Here is a 10488-nt window from a genome sequence, read left to right as displayed (position 1 = left end):
TTTTGTTCAAAAGAACAAGGGACTTGGGGAAATGTGTGTGCCGTGAAGCGAAACTAGAGAGTTGGTGACACCATCTTAACATCCATAAACTCATACACCGACACAGGGAAGGTATGGACACGTATACGAAAACTCAAAGGACAACGAACACACAGCGAACCCGTGCTTAGTACAGGAGAGGACACACTGGAAGACCGGGCTGACGCACTCCCGCAACACAACGAACAAGTGTCCTGTTCAGCCCACTGCGCAGACACTTTTATGAAACACAAACAATCGGCCGAGAAGAAGCTTTTACTTGATAACGGCAAGTGAACCTGCGCGCATGACTCCGCGTTTTAACTTCATAAGCTTAGGGCTCGTCTGAGCACTTCTAAATCCTCAGCTCCAGGCCCGGGCACCATCACATATACAGTGATACAGCACTTACACGCAGACACTCTTCAAACACTCCTGCACCTATATAACAAGATATGGCTTGCGGGGCACATTCCAAAGTCTTGAAGGGAAGCGTCTGTTGTAGTTTTCCTGAAAGAGGGTAAAGACCTTTCCCCTCCGGCTAGCTATCGACCCATTGCCCTGACCAGAGGCCTGTACAAGCTGCTCTAGAAGATGACAAACAGTAGGCTGGTATACTTTCTTGATTGCACTGTTCTTCTCTTGATCTGCCAGGGAGGCTTCAGGGCAGGGTGCTCCACCAAGGATAACCTTGTTACGTTGTAATCCTACATCAAAGATTCCTTCATTCCGAAACAGTTCAGCATTACAATCTTCCTTGATATGGCAAAGGACTGCGGCACAGCCTTGCGATACGGCATCTCGAAGGACGTAAAGTAATTGGGTGTTTCGGGCAACATGCGTAACACCCTTTCTAGCTACATGTATGAACATTCCGCACAAACATTCCTTTTAATGTACATTTTCAAGAAAATGTCGTGCCTCAAGGTGGTCTATTGAACGGCCCCCTCTTTTTAATAAGAATGAGCTCGCTCCGGGAGGCACTTTATTCAACCATTTGCTGTTCAGTTTACGTAGATGATGTTCAAATATCTTTTAAATCATGTAATATGTTAATCTTTGAACGTCAAGTCCAGCTCGGGGTGAACTAACTTGCTGTCTGGGCTGACGGTTTTACCAATGGTTTTAAACTGAACCCTGCAAAAGTACTTGCGTTGTGTTCACCCGTGTGCCCGGGATTCATATGGACCCTGAAATTACTATAAACGGGTGTCAATTCCTCTTAAAAAGGGACATATTTTAGGCCTAATAGTTGATAACGAACAAACATGTGTTCCACATCTCAAACAGCTTAAGCAAAAATGCCAAAAAACTATGAGCATTTTAAACTAGTCTCACACCAATCCCATGGGGCAGCAAGCCCCTCCTCCTGCGTCTTTATAGTGTATTGGTAGGATCTCGCTTGGACTATAGCAGTGTCATGTATGAGTCGGCAACCAAAACGGCACTAAATATGCTTAACGTCGCCTTGCCTGTGGCGCGTTCCGCGTTAACCCTGTTGAAAGCCTGTATGCAGAGTGCTATAAAAGGTCCCTACATCCCCAAAGTGTATACACACATTTGTGGTATGCCACCGAAATTTTGTCTATTAAAATCATCGTTTTAATTCGGTCATTCATGATGCATCTTCACCGCAACTCTCTTTACCACATCCATCTATTTCCATCCGTTTCCCTCTCAGAGAGCGAGCAGAAGCTTCTCCGCTGGCAGCGCCGTTTTCATACATCCACAAGACACCTATAATTTATTTACAGCGCCACGGCAACTCTCTGCTGTGTATTGTGACCTGTCGTTTATGTCATTCAAGAAAAACAGTGCACCAACGGTAACTATTATGCAGAATGTTCTCTTCGTGCTGGAGAAGCACCAGTCTCCAGAGTTTTACTGCGACGCTTTAAAGACAGCTAAGGCTGTGTTTTCTGCTGTGCACGGATTGAACTTTAACGTGTGTAAAGGAGTGAGTACCCACAACAGCATTTTTACTGCTGAAGGACACGGTATTTTGCTTCTTTTAAATCCCATTGCCCTACAGCACATCTTAAAGGCCATTGTGTGTAGGATTCTCTTAGTATTGTACTTGCGCGTTTGTGCAGAAAACATACAAAAACTATGTAATCAACCTTGTTATTAGGGCCCTTAATTGGGCATACGCCTCAAGTCTAGAGATAACAATATGCTGGGTTCCTGGCCACTGTGATAGCTGGGAAAAAAATCGCAGATCAAATGACCGCTGCTGCTACAGTCTTTGATACAGTAGACATGACAACACTGACATGAAGCCACACATCAGGCAACTTCGCAACGCACAGCAAACACACTGGAGTGAACTGACAGATGACAAGTTCAATGTAATAAATCCATACTTAACACCATACACCACTTACACACGCAACAGATACACAAAAGTTGCCTCTGCTAGGCTACGGACAGGGCTCACGCATTTCACACACTCGTGTTCGCCCGCAGAGTCTTCAAGATGTCTGTGTAGCAGGCGTGGAGAGGCCCTACCTGTGTTAACATGCTCACTCAATGCAAGGCAGTTGACACAACACGACGCCAACACTTACCACAATTTTACAGACCACACTTTCCACTCCACTCAGCGTTTTCCCTGTCTGAAAATCCCATGTTTTCTGTCAAGCATCTTTTAAGTATTTAGCAGAAGTAAAAATTTTAGGCCTAGCTTCATATTGTTACCCGTCAGTGTCGTGAATGACGACGACGAGGGACGTTTTTTGTGCTCGGGAAGGAAGACGAGGGTCACGTCAGATTCCGGCTTGCTTTGCTATCTACAGTAAATTCTGGAATTGTGGGAATACATTGTCCTCCCTCTTCTATCCTCGTAACATCTTTTGGTGGAGTGTGTGGAATCGTTCCCCTCCGGCACCCCTGCTCTGCATCGTCTATCCTAGGACCCAAAGGTCCAGTTGGGGTTCCAAGCTCCACCAACTATTACGGAGCTACGCAGTGGGCGCACATATTCTGTGACAACCATGCAGCAAGGCACTCAAACATCCCCGCCAATGGCACTTCCTCCCATGGTCATCTCCCAGCCGCGTGACCCCGGTAAGTTCTCCGGCACCGGTAACATCGACGTTGACGACTGGCTGAAGGTGTATGAACGCGCCATCCTCCACAACAGGTGGAACCAGGCGATCATGTTAGCCAATGTGAATTGTTACTTAAAAGAGCTCGCACTTGTCTGGTACAAGACAAACGAGGAGTCTATCACAAGCTGGGCCCCGTTCAAAGAGGAGCTCAGGAAATTGTTCGCCCAGTCTACGGGTCGCCATATTGCTGCAAAAAACGAACTTGCAACCCGAGCCCAGTCTGCGACAGAACCCTACATTTCGTACGTACTAGACGTGCTGGCTTTATGTCAGAAGGTTGATCGCAACATGCCCGAGTCAGAAAAAGTCGGCCACGTGCTGAAGGGCATTGCTGACGATGCTTTCAATTTGTTTGTCTTTAAAAACTTCAGAACTGCGGATGCAATGATTGCTGAATGCCGACGCTTCGAGGTGGCAAAAAGCCGCCGGATCGGTCAGCACTTTGCCCAGCTGCCGAATACTCCCGCGACATGGACGTCTGAGGACCAGCCCCTACGACATCCCGAAGCGCCCCCCTTTCCGGCATTGACCCTACTTCTCCGCCAGGAGGTCGAAGCCATGTCCCCTGCTACTTTGCCACCGTATCTGGCTGGACCTGACACCGCTACTGTCTTCCTCATTCAGACGGTCGTCCATCAAGAAATCGACAGCTTGGGTGCCCGGTCTATTTGCGCTTTTCATCATACCGGCAACTACAACCCTTGCCCCACCCAACCTGTCAGGCGTCAGTATTCGTTTCCTCGTGCTCGCAAGCCCGTAGAATGGCGCACACCTGACGACCGACCAATCTGCCTCCGCTGCCGCGGTGTCGGACACGTCTCCCGCTACTGTCGCAACCACTGGTCCTCAACTCCACGCACTGGTTTTCCGACATATCGGCTGTTGAAACTCCCTCTCATCGATCTCAGTCCCACCAGGCGCAAGACAACTTCCCCGCCGGTGCCTCCACGTCCATATCTAGCCGCTCCCCTTCTCCTCACCGCCTCCAGTCGCCTTCGCCGCAAGCTCCCCGCTTGCCTTCTGCCGCCTATAACAGCCCCCCATCGTCGGAAAATAAATGGTACGGCGCCGAGAGGTAGCGCTGCATGGACGACCCCGCCCTCAAATCCTCTGTCCACTGAACCTGCCCGGCCCAATCTTATCAATGTAAATGTCCATGACGTCCCGGTTCAAGCATTAGTTGACAAAGGTGCGCACATATCTGTCATGAGTGCAAGACTTCGAAATGAACTTAAAAAAGTTATGATGCCTGCTCCACCTCGCATGGAGCGTGTCACTAATGGACGAGTCGCTTCTATACTCGGAATTTGCACTGCACGCGTAACAATAAACGACCGTCCCATTTACGTTTTGTTCCATGTGCTGCCGCAATGTCCCCATGACCTCATACTGCGCCTGGACATTTTGGGGGAACACGCTGCCCTCATTGACTGTGCCTCGGGTTTCGTGCGCCTTGAACTTCTGCAAGCAGCTACAACGGTCGACGACATGCCCTCCCGCCTCCGTTCCACGAAATTCATAGGTTATCGACACAAGCTGCCACATGCGTCGCTTTGTCGCCTTGCCCTCTAGTTGAAGACGGGGATCACATCATCTCGCCAACCACGGACATTTTGCTCTCACGTGACGTGACCCTTCCTCATACCGTTGTGACAGTTCAAAATAACCAAATATGCAGCCCTGCTCTCAATTTCGGCCACATTCTAAAATACTCCTAATTGGAATGTCTCTTGCAATTCTTTCTCTCTTGACACGCTCAGATATCGTCAGTTTGTCTGCGTCGGCGTCCCTGTCATCTTCCCATGGTCCACACCCTTCTGTTTCTTCTGACGACCCTTTTGACCAGATGATCGCCGCAGATCTCCCATCTGCACAAGCGAAAGGCCTTCGCCGCCTGTTGACCCGTTATCGCGACAATTTCGACCTCGGCAACCGTCCCTTAGGTCAGACCACTCTAGTGAGGCACCGCATTAACACCGGCAACGCAACCCCTATCCGTCGACGCCCATACCGTGTGTCTGTACGCAAACTCCGAGTTATTCAACAGGAAGTGGACAAACTGCTCGCTAAGGATATTATCGAGCCCTCGTTTAGCCCATGGGCGTCGCTCGTCGTCTTAGTGAAGAAAAAAAACAATACCTGCACATTCTGTGTGGATTATCGACACCTGAATACAATAACCGAAAAAGACGTATACCCGTTGCCCCGCATCGATGATGCCCTCGATTCCCTTCACGGCGATCAATATTTCTCATCGATCGACCTGCGTTCAGGTTATGGGCAAATTACTGTGGACGATTTGGACGGAGAAAACCGCTTTTATCACGCCAGACGGACTTTACCAGTTTAAAGTCATGCCTTTCGGGTTATGCAATGCACCAGCAACCTTCGAGCGAATGATGGACTCGCATCTTCACGGCCTTAAGTGGCACACGTGCTTGTGCTACCTTGATGATGTTATTGTTTTTCTCCAACCTTCGAAAACCATCTTCCGCGCCTCTCCACAGTTCTCGAGATATTTCGTTCCGCCGGCCTTCACCTTAACGCGTCAAAGTGTAATTTCGAACGGTGACAGCTTACCATCCTTGGTCATCTCGTTGACGCCACTGGCATTCAGCCCGACCCTGCTAAAATCCGTACCGTCGAAGACTTTCCACGACCTGTATCGGTGACACATGTCCGCAGCTTCGTCGGGCTGTGTTCTTACTTTCGGCGCTTGATTAAGAACTTTGCCGATGTTGCCCTACCCCTAACGGACCTACTGAAACAGAACGTTTCCATTTCTTGGGGACCTCTACAAGCAATCGCTTTCTCTACTCTTATCGCCCTGCTAACCACACCTCCCATCTTGGCACATTTTGACCCTTCTGCCCCTACGGAGCTCTGCACAAATGCAAGCGGCTACGTTATCGGAGCTGTCCTCGCTCAACAACAGGACGGTCACACCCGAGTTATTTCCTATGCCAGCCGCCTTCTCTCTGTCTCGGAGCGCAACTATTCCATAACTGAAAGGGAATGCCTGGCTCTTGGGTGGTCCGTAGCTAAATTCCGCCCATACCTATACGGCCGAGACTTTTCTGTGGTCACTTACCACCATGCACTTTGCTGGCTTTCGTCGTTACGAGAACCTACTGGCCGCCTCGGACGTTGGGTTCTGCGTCTCCAGGAATACACGTTCTCTGTTGTGCACAAATCCGGAAAATTAGAGCAAGACGCAGACTGTTTGTCCCGTTATACCGTCGATCAGCCCGACATCACCTGCCATGACAGCGACGCCGTCGTTTTTGCCATCTCTGACTTGCACCACTTAGCCGATGAACAACGCCGCGACGACTCCTTACGGTCCCTAATCGAAACTCTTCCTCTAACCTCTCGGACCCATCGTGCCACCTTTATCACCTCCAAGACGGTACTTTATATCAACGAAATCTATCCTGCGATGGACCTGAGCTGTTATCTGTCGAACCAAAACAACTGCGCCTAGACATACTTCAACAGTTCCACGATCATCCCACAGCTGGACATCTTGGAGTAGATTGCCCCTACGACCGTACCAAGCGTCGTTTCTTTTGGCCCGGTTTATACCGTGCTGTGAAATGTTACGTTAACGCCTGCGACACCTGCCAACGCCGCAAAACACAAACTTCTCTCCCAGCTGGGCCCCTTCAACCATTGGACGTGCCGTCCGAATCATTCTTCCGAATAGGTCTCGACCTCTTGGGGCCATTGCCTACATCGACCGCAGGTAACAAGTGGGCTGCGGTGGCCACTGATTATGCGATCCGGTATGCCAATACCCGTGCTCTTCCTACTAGCTGCGCCACCGAGGTCGCAGACTTTCTGCTCAACGACGTCATTCTTATCCACGGAGCCCCTAAGCAGCTGCTTACTGATCGTGGCCGCTACTTCTTGTCCAAAGTGATCGCTGGCATTCTCCGCTCGTGGTCGACTAAGCATAAGTTGGCAACCGCTTACCATCCCCAAACAAATGGCTTAACGGACCGACTCAATCAAACCCTGACCAACATGCTATTTGTGTACGTCTCCCCCGACCACTGTGATTGGGACGTTGCTCTGCTCTACGTAACCTTCGCGTACAATTCATCTTGTCACCACACTGCGGGGTATTCCCCGTTTTACCTACTCTACGGTCGACACTCCAACGTGCCATTGGAGACTTTGGTTCCCTGGGCGGCAATTCCCACTGAATATGCCCGCGACGTCATCGCCAAGGCCGATGCGGCTCGTCAAATTGCACGCATCCGTCGTACGACATCCCAGGCCTCCAGCAAGCTTCGCTACAATAAGCACCATTCTACAGCCAAATTTTATCCAGGTACCCTTGTGCTTCTGTGGATACCTACGCGTCATGTGGGCCTCTCCGCTTAACTCTTTCCTCGCTACTCTGGCCCTTATCGAGTCGTGCGCCAAGTCACTGACGTGACTTACGAAATATCCCCATTCGAGCCCTCGCCTGCTCATTCCCCAACAGACATTGTGCATGTTGTCCGGCTCAAGCAATTTGTTTGCCCCAGCCTAACCGCTCTGTAAAGTGGCGCCTCGTCCCGGGGGGTTTTTTTACCCGTCGGTGTCGTGAATGACGACGACGAGGGACGTTTTTTGCGCTCGGGAAGGGAGACGACGATCGCGTCAGATTCCGGCTTGCTTTGCTATCTACAGTCAATACTGGAATAGTGTGAATACATTGTGTTCCCTCGTCTATCCTCGAAACAATATCATGCATAATCACAACATGGCCTTCTACACCAGCCATCCTCATTCTCTTTTAGTGATTTTTTTGTTCTTGTTAAGGGAGTCTTGTATTTACATCTTCACCCATCATACATAATGTCTGTTTTGGCACCCTTTGCCCCAGTTGACCTTGCGCCATTACCCCCCCCCCAACCATCATCATCAACCCGACGTATATTCCTCGGCCGCTACCAATGTTAACAACCGGTCCGATAGAAAACTTTCTCCTTCGGAAGGACGATCTGCGTCGCACCACACGTGCCCTCATCCCCCCGTGTGGAACGGACCTCCCCAGTAGACTTGCTCGCTGGGAAGAGGTTTGGCTGCGCAGACTTCGTGTTGGAGTGGCGCTTTCACCTGCTGTGACCCGGGCGGGGCCACCACGCTACCTACCATGCCCCGTTCGACGACACCTGCCCCTTCTGCACAGCTCCGGCCGCACAAGCTGACGCGGACCATCTCATATGGGCGTGTCCTTCACTGGCCTCAGCCGGAAAGCGACACCTGAGAGGCACAGGCCTCCATCCTGGAAGAACCCCCGATCTTCAGCGGTGGCTTTGGGGACCCCACCACCGCTCCCTTCTTGACTTCCTTCGAGAGACGGGGGCCCATTTATATTTGTAAATAAGTTATTTTTAAGCCAACGGGCATTCTATCGCAAAAAAAGTGCTTAAATGTGGCCTTCCGAACGGAAGTTTCTGTCATTGCACAAAAAAAGCGTGTCAGTGAGGTGCAAAATATGTCGAAAATTCCCAAATGTTTGCGGCGCTAAAATATCAATCTCTACGCATACTCAATTAACTAGTATAAGTAAATAGAACGGCGTGAAATGTACCTGAAGTAAATCCGACAGAAGGGATAGGCATTTCATCCGTCCTAGTAAAACCCTCACGTGGTTCCCTTAAGATTATGTTCTGCATAATGCACTGACTCGGCACGAAAACCACTTGAATACAACTTATTACAACACGGCAGACATTGAAATGCTTCCCCCGCAAAAGAGACAAAACTTTTGAAAATAAAAAACACGAAACAGATCCTCCGAGTTGCTGGCAAATGCACTACGCTTCATTCTTACGCCACCGGGAGTTCGTAAACTTTAGAGCGAAGTTTAGCCCCTCAGTGACACACATTAGGTATATGGCATTATTGAAGAAGTAATCAGGGGTTCTCACCAAAACAAGTTGAAAAGAAAGCTTTGGAGGTATTTTTTCTCAACCTCTACAAGTTTTGCCACCCTATATATGCGAGACGTAGCATTTAATGACGCTAGCAAGTTTGAAAAGCTCTTTCCGTAGAGTTCACTGTCCTCGAACTCTACACAGCACTAGAACAGGTGTAGACCCAAGTGCGCCAGGTAAAGACGGAGTCCCGTGGACAATGCTCCGCATCGTACCCGCTGGTCCAACGGAAACCTCACTTGATTCTGCCGATGGGATAAGTATTAGCGGGGAGTGCCGCTTTATTAAAAATTGAGGCAGTAGCAGCTATAACGGAGTGACAAGTGCCCTACCGGTAATCCTGATGTACGTCAGATATCCTTTATTTCGCCGGTTTGCATACTTATAAAAAATGGCTGCGACAACAGGATCAATCACAGGCTTGGAGTATGATCACAGCAATTTCATCAATGAGGCTGGGTAAGTTCAGCTCATTGCACTTATGGACGTCCTCCTTCAAATGGGAATACTGGATCCTGGCTGGCTTGCCCAGATTAACACTGCGATTGCGTTGGACCTTTCAAAAGAGTTTATTTCCTGGACTTAGCAAGCAGTTTCAGAGATTCAGGCGTATCCGCGCAAGGAAATGTTGATTTCAACCAAAGCTTCCTTGCACATAGAAATTTTGATATACGCTCCTGCAATTCTGAAGCAATGAACTTTAGGAGCTGTGTCGGGGTTTCACAGTAAAGATAAAACCAACCCAGAACTAGCACACACAATAACAAAGTATGAAACAGACATAGCGCTGAATTCCCCCAGGTGGGCTGACACAGCCATCTCCACCTCTATTGGGAGGGTCTTCAGTACAAATGGAAAAATCATTTGGGTGGAGCACGTGAAATTTCGGAGACTTCGTGTGTGCCTACACATGACCATGTTAACGAGTAGGGGCGCAATATGCAAATACTTCGGGAAAATTGGGTGACTTGGTGCAGCATTGATTTCAAAACCAGCGCAAAAGGACGACACACAAGAATACCACAACATACATGCACAGCGATGAATTCCCTCATGAAGCTTTGAGCTGAACGCAGTGTCTTATTTGGCACGCATCCAGCGATGGGGAAGGAAAAAAACATCGGTCACGCAATATTGCCAACACTCAACAACAACCCGCATTAGGGTGTCGGTCAAAAGATAAAACAAATTTTCAAAACGCGAGAATGACACATCCAAGAATTTTTTTTTCGCAGCCAAAGGTATGAAATCTAGAAAAAATAAAATAGCTAAGTAGTCATCAAAGTGCCTAAACACACGCAAAGATTCTACCCTGGCAATAGAATGCAAAAGATGCCAGCTTCTTCCTTCTGTCAGTTTCTTCCCCGAAGGCCATCGCCAGCCTTAACAGGGTAGGGAGACGGGCCAGTACCACAACGTTCTCTTCG

Source organism: Haemaphysalis longicornis, unplaced genomic scaffold (genome assembly GCF_048455015.1).
Source record: "Haemaphysalis longicornis isolate Haplotype H1 unplaced genomic scaffold, Haemaphysalis longicornis Haplotype H1 scaffold_10, whole genome shotgun sequence".
In the NCBI taxonomy this organism is placed as follows: domain Eukaryota; kingdom Metazoa; phylum Arthropoda; class Arachnida; order Ixodida; family Ixodidae; genus Haemaphysalis; species Haemaphysalis longicornis.
Note: the sequence above shows the minus strand (reverse complement) of the source record.